Raw genomic sequence first — 13,865 nt, forward strand, 5'->3', positions numbered from 1 at the left:
CTGTAAATGCTGCAAATGGCGGAGCGCTATCCGATTGAAAGAACAATTAGGACTGCGTAGTAAAATCCTTTGGGTGGCGTGATACAGTTTTATTTGCAAATCTTTGTCTGATGCCAAGGTTTGTGTATACAAAGTTGCACCCCTTTTCATTTTTATCATTGTTATCATTGTTATCATTGTTATCATTTTTATCTTAAAGTACAACTTCCTAGTTCTGACTGTCATTCAAGCAAGGGCCTGCCAGACCTCGTCAAGCTGCCACTGGCAGCTTTTTGTCTAGGATCTTCGTTGGCTTAAAGGCCACAAATAAAACGATTGATTGATTGAAGTTTGCGTTAGGAAATTCCGGTTATGACATATTATATACTATATGATGTTAGCTCACATAAAGCAGCTCAGTTAATCAACATAGTATCGTGGTTTTAGAACATAAAGAGAAACACAAACTTAAAATACGTTATGTAAAATTAAATTGGCAGATGCCATCAACAGTTATCATCACGAAACAAAATGTTTCCATACCTTCACATAAAGGACACTTCCAGACTGACTTAGCCTAACACCTCCTAAATACCAATATCTTAGTACACAATATCCTCTCTCTCCTATCATATTCCAGTGCAGAATAGAGTGTGGACAGACACAAGTGCTATGTTAGCATTCGCCTAGATTTTGAGTTTAGTTGGTGAGAGCACGCGTTGACAGCTGCATGATAATGCAGCTCTTTTTTACAGTCTGTGTTTTATCCTGACTATTGAGAAGTGATACAATCCAGCACCACTAAGGCCTTGCTACCTAGGAGGTGTTGAACTTGTGGGATCTGAATATTGAGTTCTTTAAATTATTGATTTCGGGCTTTTAGGCTCCTCTGTCTCTTGAATGTTATCAGAGACAGATGATGATGTAGAAAAAAAAATCGACTAAAGGTGGAGGGCCGGCATTTTGAACAGGGTTGGTTTATGAAATGAAGGTTACGGCGGAAACGAGCTGGTGGTAGTTAAAACTATTCAGTTCGTCCCCTAGATTTAGCAGGAAAATTAAAGTCTCGTCACCTCGAGACTTATTCAATTCCCCAACTCCCCGCTAATTTTAGTGAGGAACTGAATTTGTGCTGAGGTCACGTGGCGTAAATTTTTCAGCTTAATTTAGAGGAGAAACTGTGGGAGGAGGGGAGGGTATGGAAGAGGAGGGGAGGGTACGCAGAAGGAGGACGGGAGGGTACGGAGTAGGAGGAGGAAAGGAGAAGGAGGGGATGAAAAGGAAAAGGAAATTAGGAGGAGTGGAGGAGGAGAGGGTACGGAAGAAGAGGGGGAGGGGCATACCCTCGCCACTGTAAACTCCCCTCCTACGCCTCAAGAGCTGCGCATAGGTCGGCATTTTAAGCTGTCGTCACTCAAACTCACGATCACTATTTTTTGCTCAATCAGAACTCACGCCCACTCACGATCACGATTTATTCAAAATAGGATCATCACCTGGACTCACCCTCATGGCTCAACGCAAAACCAAAACTCACTCGCCGTCATCATCACGGTCGTCACGCTCACAGATCATCACGGTCATCACGCTCACAGGTCATCACGAATCATCAGACTCACAGGTCATCACACTCACAGTTCCTCACGGTCCTCACACTCACAGGTCATCACGCTCACAGATCCTCACGGTCCTCATACTCACAGGTCATCACGGTCCTCACGGCACTCACACTCTCAGCTCCTCACGGTCCTCACTGTTACAGGTCATCATGCTCATCACACTCACAGGTCCTCACACTCACAGCTCCTCACGGTCCTCACACTCGCAGGTCCTTGCGGTCCTCACACTCACACAGGTCCTCACGGTCCTCACACAGGTCTTCAGGCTCATCACACCCACAGGTCCTCACACTCACAGGTCATCACGCTTGCCAATTGCTTTCTTTGTGCTTTTCTTTTATTTCTCTCAAGCCTTTGGTTTGTCTTCGCGTGAGTCGTGCGGCGGGGAAACTTCTGAGCCACTAATCCAATTTGAAAGAAATGTACTATGTTAATGTTCATGCTCCGCACATTTTTACCAAATTTCGTAAACCTGGATGAATCACGAAAGAAACTAAATGCAAGCTGACTAAAGTGGGTGCGTTTAACTTTCGCCTGCTGACAAGGGCGGCGGGAAAACAGAAACGCGCCTTCCGACAGGTTACACAGACAATGTCGCAGTGATTAGAACATCGCCTCGCTGTGCATACCTCGCTCATTTGTACACAGATAAACAATTACTACATATATCACCTCCGTTTCTTTTTTTGTGCCACCCACAGGTACTTCTACGGAAGTTTATGCAGAATGTATATATAGTAAACATATGGGCATCGACCCATTTTTTTTGTTGTTTTTTTTGTGTGTGTGTGTGGGGGGGGGGGGTATATTAGGTAGGGTGGTTGCACGTGACGACGGTTTGAAATCTCACCATAATCCCTGTTGACAGTGGTGTCTGTCAGTCGTATGCTATTCTATGAACAGAGGCCGCGGTGGCCGAGTTTTCTTCTCACTTGAGTTGCTTCTAATTTTGTTGATCGACCGTGCTTGCCGGAGTAGGCTGCGATTTAAGGAGAATCATCGGCTGGCATTGTTTTTCAGTCATCTCGGCCTTTATAAAATACTGTCAGCATTCATTATCTTGATAATGCAGCCGTCCTTGAATTGATTTCGTTTGGATTGGTTTGACTTTCGCATGACTTTGCTTGGTTTGGTTTGGAGTGGTTTGGGGGTTTGCGGCCGTCCCCATGTGGTTCTTTGTCGCGCTCTCGATCATGTAGGGCGCGCCACTTTTCATGTGGCAAACCGCGTCATTCTTGACACGCAGTTTTATAATGGGCAATCAGTTCGTCGAACAAGGTTTCATAGACAGATTGTTTCATCGACACTACGATGTTTCATCGGCAGATCGTTTCTTCAACATTTGTTTCATCGATGTGTCATCCGAAGATCGTTTCTTCGACATTCGATGCTCGACAGAGCTTATTACTCAGCCACCATATTACTACATTTCGTCGACACTTTTTTTGTTCGTTTTGTTTTACTCGTACGTCTAACGACATTTCTCTTTCTCTCTCTTTCATCGACGCGGCGTTGGCTCCTTGACGTCATGCGTTCTTCGCGTGTTCGCAGCGCACTACGGTGTCCGCTTCGGACAGGGCGCAGGTGGCGCAAGCGCAAATGCTCCTCACTCTTTGTACGCATGCAGTGCAGTGTGTTGTGCGTGGTGTTGGCTGTGCGCTTACGTCGCTTACGTTGCTGGAGTGGTGCGTGCGGCGCGGCGGCCTTTTGCACACGTATGACCGTTTGGCCGCGTGCTCGGCCTGTCTAGCGGATATTGGTTTACGAAAGGAGCGTGCCCTATAGGGGGGGGGGGGGGGGGGGGCGAAGGGGGGGGAGAGGAAACTGAGGCTCGGAGCTCGGCAGCCAGACGGTCGGACGTAATTGTTGCTTTCTGTCGTGCTTTTGGCCGCGTGCACACTTGACGCTCGCGAGATGCTGAATCATTCCAAACTTTTTCTAAAAGGAGTTTTTCTCGACGCAGTGGCGGCTTAGTATACCGCTCATTTTTTGTAGCGTCATGTGAGGCTTATTTTGTGCCCAGTAATGCACGCGAAATTCCAAAACTGACGTTTTGCAAGTGTTCCGAAATAGGTAGTGACGTAGAGGTTAATCTGTCGGTTTCGGTAGTCTTTAAAAGTCCAATGAACGAGGTATTTGCATTGTTATAGAGTCGAAGCATAAGGAGTTTGAGCGAATATAGGGGGCACTCCGATCGATCCAACATGGCGGTAAAGAGGGGGATAGATCTGCGGCGCCCGTAGATCGGTAGCGTATAAATTAAACAAAGCGTGCTGTTCTGTTTGTTTACGTGTGCGAGACGATCATCGCTTCAACCAAGACCTACCGTGATGCTACAAATGAAGTGTTCAAGCCAGTCGAAGGCAAGCAATCTTGCCATAGTCAAGATATGTGTGCAAGTGTTCGACGTGAGGTCTCACGCTGGTGCAGCTGTCATCAAGTTGAACCGAATGTACTTGGGTCCAAAGAAAGGTGCACATCAACAATGTTGGCGCGTTGAAACTATGACGCGTACTTTATCTAAAACTAAACTTATCGGTCTGCGGCTACAAACATTTTCGTTGACGTTGCTTATATGAAGTAACCATTCAGGCCTCGCATTAAACGGCGTTGCGAACTCTTCGGTTGTTCTAGTTAATAGTGCTATAAAGTGGTTGGATGGAAAGTATGACAGCTACAGCATACAAGGGACGACTGAGGTCTTTATCCTGCGTTCTATGTATGGAAACATCGGTATCCTTGGTGTTATATTGCGATCAGCTGGTCGCCGATCGTTCTGTTTTTATGCATAATGTAAACAAGCACCGGAAGCGCCAATCTCATTTCGATGTGCTTGTGCACCCCTACAAGCCTCCTTTTGGCTCTTGTGGAAAGCTTTATTGTAATAGCAATAGTCTCATCGGTCGTTCGAGTTGTATGTACCACGGTGATATCTGCTGTGTGCGATCTGCAAAATAAACAAGTCTGTATTAAATGCCAGAAAGAGAACAAAGGTAAAGCTTTTTTAACTTTTTTTTTTCTTTTTACAAAAGAGGGCAAAGCTTCTGAAACAAGAGCAACCTAAGCTGATACTTGAGTGTGCTCAAGAATGAATGGCAAAAGGTGCTTATGCTAAGTGGTAGATGTACACAGTTAATTTTCTTTTGCCTCTGCATTGTAAATTGAAAGATATGTATCAGCAGAAGGCACGTGTCCTTTTGAAAATGTATTTTATTAGGGCAAAAATAGGTTTTCATACACAACCGAAGAGTTCGCAACACCATTTAATGCGAGGCCTGAATGGTTACATCATCTAAGCAACGTCAACGAAAATGTTTGTAGCCGCAGACCGATAAATTTAGGTTTAGATAAAGTATGCGTCATAGTTTCAGCCTCAAACGCCAAACATTGTTGATATGTACCTTTCTTGATGACAACTGCACCAACGTGAGAGAGCCCACGTCGTCGAACACTTGCACCCATATCATGACTAGGGTATGGCAAGATTTCTTGCTTGAAGTGAAGATCATCTCGCTACGACTAGCTACGACCACACACCGCAGCGATGCAGGCGTCGAAGGGGTGCATCGCAGTCAGTCGCCGTCACCCGACGCTGCTCGTTTGACATTCACGGCTTTCCGCCCAGGTGCTTCGTTTGTACTTGGAACCAAGTGTTATTTTCTGTGCTTGTGTCTGTGCTCAGTGGCTGGATATGGGCCTCAAGAGCAGTTCTCCAGGCTCAATAGCATTCGCCGAAGAACTTGCGAAAAAAATGCCACCCAGGAAAAAAAAGCACGAAGACACAACGCACCAGCTTGGTGGACTATGCACTGGTCGCGGAAACCAGGCCCTGCGGAGTATACACCAAATGCAAACTATCTACAAAAAATCATTTTAGGTTCAAATTGGCTTCTGCGGACTAAACGCCTCGACACTGCCTGTTATTATGCATTGTATATTCACCACTGTTTGTTGCGGCTTGAGACTGCCTTCCTGTAATGATGCAGAGGGGTCAACTGAACCTTGAAATAGACATATTTAAGCACATCTAGACACGATGTTCCTTAAAGCCAGATGGTCAGGGAAAAGGTGTGCCATTACCTAATTTGCCAACAGCACACCAAAGGTCACAATCAAAACTCACCGAGTCAATGGGCAGTTTTCCACCGCATTATCGCCGTGTAATCACCCATTTGGTTCATTAAAAACCTTGAGGCTGTAGCCACCAGCACACCCATTCTAGATCTGGAAAGCGTATGCTGTAGACGAAATTCCCATATCATCACATTTTTAGCAAACTGAATGGTCCCACCTGTTACACTTTTAGCTTTGGAAGTAAACCAGTTCACAATACCACCAGTGGCATACATCGTGCCAAGCATTAGTGCCGCGTGTGGCAGCAAAATGTCCTAACTAGGGAAGCAAACTTAATCGATCGTGTTGATTAAGGCACCTAGATACGGGAGAAATTATCAATCAATCAAAGAAGGACCCTCGAAAGGGAAGTTTTCTCGCCGAACGAACATTACTTTTTATTGGGCGTTCCGCAATGTAAGGCCGAAGACATTCACTCCGTGATCGGTACAGAAGCATTTGCTCAGTAGTCGGTCGTGCGTGATAAAAACAACAACAAAAACAAAGGTGGATTAGAAACGCGATAGATTCGCCTTTGCACGGAGTACTTAAACTTAAAATCGTGTCAACATAAAGCGACTATGGCCCGCCATGCTAGCAGCTATCTTAAATTTTACCCGTGTAGTCGTCACACCCGTGCACCAAAAGAAAGCGTTGCTGCAAGCACCTCCGCCGTCAACTTTGAGTCGCTGTTGAGTTTGAAGAACTGCTCTATGAGGTCCATATCCAACCACTGAGCACATACACAAGCACAGGAAATAAAACTCGGTTCAAGTACAAGCGAAGAATCCTGGGCGGAAAGCCCTGAATGCCAAACGATCTGCGTCGGGCGACGGCGACTGACTGCGGTTGCGCTCCTTCGACGTCTGCATCGCTGCGGCGGGTGGTCGTACCTAGTCGTAACTGATCGTGTCAGCTCTATTGCTCGTACCGGAACACTAGAGCCGCGTAATATTCTTGCTGCTGAAGTTTATAAGCGTACGTTCGTGGCCAACGCATTTACACAAAGCCAACGCCCAGCTAACCAATCCCCCTCTTTCTCTTTCGGCGACCGGCCGCCAGGGCGGTGTCCGTGACATCGTCGCTGAAACTCCTCAATCGCCTACGTCGTCTTCTTTGCCATAGGGCAGCTGACCGCTTCTACGTGCGCGAGCTCTCGCTGGAAGCGTAATCCTATATATATAGTGCTCATCCGTGTGTACTGTAGCGAATATTTCAGGCCCAACATATCAATAGTTTATTGTTATCAACCAGGAAAACGCAATATCTGTAAACACCCCCCGACAAAGAAAGAAAACGAGAGCTCGCCGTTCGCTTTGACCAACGTTGGCTTTGACCAATAGACCGATCTCACCAACCGTCAAGAGCGTGCGTGACGCAGCCATAGTTGTACTTCACCGGAGGCAGCGGTAGTGCACGAGACGGCTCGTCTCGTGGGGTGTGTCTCGTGCACTACCGTGGCGTTTACCCTCGTGCGGAAAGATCACAGTTCCCGCAATTCATTGCGACAGACGAGGCATTGCGAAACTGGCGATGAGGTCGGTCTATTATCCCAAGCCCGGTTCAAAAATCTGCGTTTCGAGCGACAGAAACCACAAAAACAACACGAACGACATGACAAAGGGGACGATTATGTTCGTATTGCAGAGCGTGGCAGATAATGCAATGAGCAGCTTTGTCAAGCAATCATGTGTCACGGTTGTCCCGGTGTCATGTCGTTCGTGTCGTTTCTGTCTTTCCTGTAGCTCGGAAGGCAGATGTGTGAACCGGCCTTCACGAGCCTACTCTGATGGTACGCTTGAACGTCACGGAAAATCGGTCTCCTCGCCTTTTCGAGGTGTCGCCACGGGTACGAATACTGGCGGGGTATTAAGTGATTTGTTGGGCACACAAGCGTCACTACAGGTTATGACTCTGTCAACATTGCCTGAATCCTATTCTAATTGTAAAATAAAATATCGAAGGTGTCTTCCCGGGCACAATGTCCGCCCATATCAAAATCGAACTTGGCGGTTTTTTTTAAATGCAATATTTAGCATTATTTCGCGCATTAAGTTCCCGGAAATTAGCAGCACATTCGGGAAATTGAAGTTGAGTGTTTTTTTTTCATAACTCGCGGAAATGATGACAAACGGTTTCTCCGGACATTTAGTTGCAAATTCACAAGCTATATTATAATTTATGTTGCATAATTATCAAATTCGCGGCCTTTCTGCAACCATCGGTTCGAGACAGATTCTCTGTCGCTCGGTTAACAAGTGTTCATTCAACGCAGTAGCGCACTTCAACGAACCGCTGATCAATCTTGCCGTCCGCTACACCATTGTAAAAATTCATTACGGGCTTGAATCATCGCGATATGTGTCATATGCCTTCCAACGATAAGAAGTGTTTCAGAATTGAATTGTAAAAAGATCAGATATATTATTTTTGTTTTCCAAGAAATTCTTGCCTCACTCTGAGCACCTATGCATTAGACCATAACAACGTAAAAAAGAAACATGAATAAACAACGGCCAAGGGGAGCACAGCGTCACGCACGAAGCCCGAGAAGCCCGGGCAATTGGCGCCTCGGAGTCGCGTCCAGCCGGCGCGCCGGCAACCCGGCCGTGGCCGTGGCCGTGGAGCAGGCGCCGCGACGTTGCGGCCACTGCGCGCCTCCGTCAGCGAAGGCACACGGCACACGGCGAATTCTGCGAATCCCGATGAGTTAGTAGATTTATTGGAGTAAGACACATGGCAGCGTCTCAAAGGCGTCCATTCTAGATGCCACCTGTCTCTATGCGACGCTCTAATTGGCCCACTGAGTCGTAGCTTCCACAGTTTGCTAAGTGTGCCCAAAGGCAACCAGCAATGCAGCTTGGAAGTTGGAACGACACGTTGCGCCATCTAGCGACTGAAAAATAAAACAACTTGGATAGTCCAGGACGGCCTGGGTCGCGAGGACTGTGGGCGGGCGCATTTAGAAACCACGTGTGAACGTGGCATTTTGGATCGGCGTGAGCCTTTTTGGAAGTGTTCTTTCATAAAATTAAGTCTCAACTTCACGTCTCTATGACCTTTCCGGGTTCCTGTGACATCTCCCCTAAGCCTAGAGTTTTCCCCAAAAATAAACGCCGCTACTGCTGCGTGAAAGACTGCCACGGTCGTGCAGGTGACCCAAGCGTCAGACTTTACCGCTTCCCTTTAAGACCTTGGGAAGCGACACGGCGACAAAGTGGATTACTGGAGTGCGATGCATCAAGTAAGTGAATTTTACATTAATTGTTGAAGTGAACGAAAATAGATGTGCAGGCTTGGAAAGTGGTTCTCTTTTGCAAAATAACGTATTTATACTAGTTTTTTTACGAGTCTCTGAGACAACCATTTAGAGAAATACAGTAGGAAAAATTGGGCCGATTGTTGCTTCGCTTTGACGTCGAGAATCAGGCGATCAGGTCTTCAAGCGAGATGCCCTTCGACTTGTTCCCGGCACTCGTAGTTGTAGGCGTGCATTTGGTTGCGACCGCGCGCGCCGTTCGGCACGCGCGGTTGCAACCAAAACCTTTTAAGCATGCAAGTTTTTAAATAGTGGATTTTCGTAGAACAAATTTTTGTTTGTTTCGGCTACCAAATTTAATGCTGAGTCTGGTAACAAATGTGACGGCGTGCGGAAAACAGGATGCTCACTTTTTTTTCTGGGAAAAGCTCATGCGAAGCGTAAATATCCTTCTCATATCCTGTCGCCAGACTTGTGCACTGTTCTCTAGCACGGAGAGTTTGGTTCTAATTACCCACATTTTATTCTAGTGTCGTGGGGGCGCCGGGAGAAGAAGAGGACGGTCGAGCGAGGCGCGAGCGGGGGCCAGCCGGCGAGGAAAGAGGAAGAGCGTGCTGCACGAGGCTGGGGCCGGGCAGGAACGATAGAGCCGTTCTGGCTGGTCCGGCTCATGTCGGTCCCAGGAGCGTTCCACCAGCGAGCTTCGGATCAGGACCGGCGGAAACGGCGAGCCTGGCCTTATCGGCCTAGTCCATGATGGTCCAGGAGTGGTTCTGCAGCGAAACTCTGGCTGTGATAGCCCGGAACAGCTAGCGTACGCAGTGCGTGGGAAGGACGATCCGCAGGCGTGGACACGGACTCCGACTGCCAGCTATGAACGACGGGCGACAACCAGGGTCGGCGGGTCCGGACTGCCGGCTCTCGAAGACGGGCAGCCGGGAAGTACAGTAAACCTATTCGCTGCCTTCTCGTTGCGTTGTGTCACTTCCTGGGAGACGAGCGAATCACAGACCGATCGGGCGGCGATTATTATATAGAGCGACGCCGCAAGCGCACGAAGACAGTTCAAACAGGTGTCCAAATGACAGCTTCAGATTATGCTCTCAACACTTGGACCTATCAAGGCTCCCGATGGTCTTAAAAAAACGCATAAAATAAGAAGGGACATGGCGCGCACGTGCACACGGGGACTGCTGAAATCGGGTTCGCCGCCGCTCGCCACGGCCCGACGGGCAGACTAGCCACTGGCCGACCCATTAAGAGAGACCCCTCCGCTTGTGGCGCCGAATGCAGCACTCTCGTGGCGCCGCCTGGCCATTGCCGGCTGGCTGTCCTGCACTTGCGCCATCTTGCCCCAAACAACACTTAAAAGCATGATATCGCACAATGTGAAAGACCTCACTCGAAGCTTCGATCGATCATGACACCGCCTTTGTCGCACTTCCTGAGTGATGACTCATTGCGAAAGGTACGTTGAGGTGCGCGGAGAAATGAAATTCCGGGTGCTGATGAGGATCATGCGAGTTATTTAATTTTATTGCAGCTGTGCGAACGTTATAGTTGACGCAATCATAAAAGTCTGTGCCCACTGACACCAACTTGACAACAGGAACCGAAATACTGTAACAAAGAGAATTTAAAAGACTCCTCTTCTTCTCCGTTGATTAATGATGCTGATATTAACAAGTACAACTTTTTATTTAAGTGATAGGATATAAAATCTTTACAACATATATGGCCAATTCGTGAATAAATGTTGGGGTGAATAATCCTAACCTCTGGCGACTTCCCCTGCCGTCCTCCGAGACCGCACTTTCAGCGGGTGCCCCGACCACAGCCGACCTCGACAAACAAGGATCCACACAAAGGCGGGCGAGCCGAACTCCTCCACAGCCGTAAGGGGTCCCAAGTTTGCGAGTTAGCGGGCGGAAGACTCCACAGCCGAAGTGGGTCGGACGTACAGGTTGGCCTCCAGAGGCAGGGAGATGTCCAGGGCTTGGTATCCGGGAGCCAAGTTTTTTACAGCCCTTCGGTGGCCGCTTATATTGAGCTCACCAGCATTCTGGGGTCCTCCAGTCCACCAATCAGAACGTTTGGGAAGGACCAATCAAGAGGGGTTTTCTTAGAGCCAATCAAAGGCTCGGAACCTAAAGCAAATACGAACATTCCAAACCACGCGCATATACGAGACAGAACACATTCCAAACGAAGCTCACAAGAGCAGCCATAAACAACAGAAAGCACACTCGTACGTAGACAGAGAAGTTACACATACACAGGGCAAAACCACCTCCGAAGTAGAGATCCCAAAAGCAAACATACACAGGACAAAACGTTTCCAACGCGGGGTTCTGTAAACTCAGTGTAGCGTTACAGCGTCCACGTTCGCCCCCATTTGGGGCTTCCCGACTCCGGTGGAATCCAACAGCCGTTCCGTGTAGACGGAAAGAACTCTCGGAGAAGGCAAAAAACATAAAGTGAAGCTAGACTAAATACTCGCGCGAGCAACACTTCGCGACAATACACACGAACCTTTCTATGCCACAGAGAGAGGAGCGCTAGCCGTTCGGAGCGCTTCCCCAACTCCGACGTTACCGCGCCGCCTCGAGGCGCCGTCAGTCCGTTGGCGTCTCGCAGTCTGCCGTGAAGCGAAGAGCGAACGCCGAGGAGAGACGAAAGCGACCCCCCCCCCCCCCCCCCCCCTTCCTCATACCCCCTCTGCCCTCTACAGCTGGTTGAGACATTGCGGAGGGCGGTGGCAAGGAGGAGCCTGCAAGAACAAGCACCCCCCCCCCCCTCCTCCGCCCTCCACAGGAACCGGCGCGTTCACATGGCGAAGGAGCAGGCGAGCGACACCCAAACCAACTCTGAAGGCCCGAACCCCACGCAGTACTTGCGAAGCGAGAGTCTCCTCGCCCACTAAGACGGCCCGGGAGCTCACGTGACCAACCCTGCTAAGAATATACCAGCGCTCACCGCGACTCATCCTGGCCATGGTCCTCAGGCTCACGCCATCACGCAGACTAATGCGATCACCGGACTCATATCCACCCAAAGACTCACGTCTTGATTCAGGCTCATGCTCATGAGCCTCGAAACTCACAATCACACTCAAGAGACCTCAAAACTCACACTCATGAGTACTTCACTTAGCACTCAAGCTCACACTCACACTCAAGAGTTTTAAGAACTAACAATCACACTCACGGTCAAACTCACGTTCATGAGTTCGCAGGGCTCACACTCGCACTCACACTCATTAGTTCTCAGAACTCGCGATCACACTCGCGATCAGACTCACGCTCATCAGTTCTCAGGACTCACGCTCACACTCACACTCATAAGTTCACGTACCTCACGATCACACTCACACTCACAATCACAATTTTTCGAGACTCGCGGCCTCACTCACGATCACCTCAAATCTGATGGTGAGCGTGAGTGATCGTGAGTGATCGCACTCATGAGTGAGAATGCCGAGGTATGGAGCTGCGCGCAAAATTCACAGTACAGAGATTTGTACAATTCATTTTTTCATTACCTGACCCTGCTGTCATGCACATGAGTATGGGCATTCAGCATTGTCACCAGTTTTAGGACCAATGACTGGCTGGATCTAAGAGCACAAAGCTGCTGCCACACCCTAAGCTTAGCGTTGAACGGAGTATACAACAAATCAGAAGCACGCTAAAAGTGTAGCGACTTTGAATATTAGGTGCTTTGGAGCTTGACTTTGGCGAAGCATTCTTAGCGTTCAATTTATTTCCGTTTTGTCGCAAAAACGCCATACATCAACAAGAGTGTATGGTGCGGCAGTATGATTTTTTATAAGCACTTTTGTGATACTGCAGTCATTTTCAATTTTTACTGATGCTGTTTATAATGGCCTAGCAATACTTTTTTTCGAATAACGAATAGAAAACTGCAGCGACACTAGAAATTTTTTTTTTTCGTTGCTTGACTTTTGCAAAGCCTTTTTACTTTTTTTATTTTGATTTCAGTTCTGGAGAGAGAAGAAAAGAAGACATTCAAGACTGCTTATGTGTAGGAATGCTTTCGCATTCCTACACGCAGCGCATTTTTACAAGCAGAGCGCGACGCCTTTCTTTTTCACACGGCACTTCTAAGGAGACATCACGCTCCCCGTGTGCGCGGGGGTGGCGTCCGTGCCGGCTCCATGGCTTCCTTGACGATGTGTCTTCGTTGCTGTGCTTTTCTTTGTCTCTTATTTCTGAGGCGCTTCCGCTTTGACCTTGAGCTGCCTCGACGGCTTCTGTGACAAAGTATCTGCGTTGCTGTGTTTTTGGCCAATAGAAGTTTTGGTTCCGTTTCGCTGAGCTAGTGGGAACGAAACACCGGCTTCGTTCCATGGGACTGTGAATGCTTTCGCATTAAAGCTTCGTCAAGAGTTTAGGGTACAGCAGCGTAATGTTTGCATGCGTCCTGAGATATAGTGTTTTTAGTTTCTATATTCGGCGATTAAGAGGACCTCGAGAATTTTTTAAAAGTTCAATACACAAAAAGGCATAGAGACACTTGAATTGTTCATTCTAGTCCTTCTATTTTAGTCAACTTTGTTATTTCATTTATAAGCATGCCAGTCATGTTTGCCTCGTCATTCTATATGCCAAGTGTTTCCGGCCGTTCGAGTGCACGGCGCACCTCTCGCGCAGCTTGGAAATCTCTCTGGCTCCTGTTGGCAGTCTGTGAGCGCCTGCAGGTCATCGTCGCGACTTGAATGCGAGTAATTTATGAACCGCCGCGAACATGAACCGCCTTCGACGATGAACCGTCTGAGCTATCAGATGGAAGGTTGCGATGCTGCGCGAACGCTTGTTGAAAGGGTCTACGTAAGGTACGCCGAGCGCAGGAACGACTTCGCAGGCGTTCGAAGG

The 13,865-nt window shown here is 48.2% G+C and overlaps 1 protein-coding gene across 1 annotated transcript in view; it reads right to left on the bottom strand.

Moving 5' to 3' along the window:
* The window catches only part of LOC115313199 (indolethylamine N-methyltransferase-like), a 54,711-nt gene that overhangs the window by 26,545 nt on the left and 14,301 nt on the right, over positions 1 to 13,865 (bottom strand). The gene's annotated exons all lie outside the window — the stretch shown is intronic.

This window comes from Ixodes scapularis, unplaced genomic scaffold, assembly GCF_016920785.2.
Source record: "Ixodes scapularis isolate PalLabHiFi unplaced genomic scaffold, ASM1692078v2 PGA_scaffold2__306_contigs__length_199485367, whole genome shotgun sequence".
In the NCBI taxonomy this organism is placed as follows: Eukaryota; Metazoa; Arthropoda; class Arachnida; order Ixodida; family Ixodidae; genus Ixodes; species Ixodes scapularis.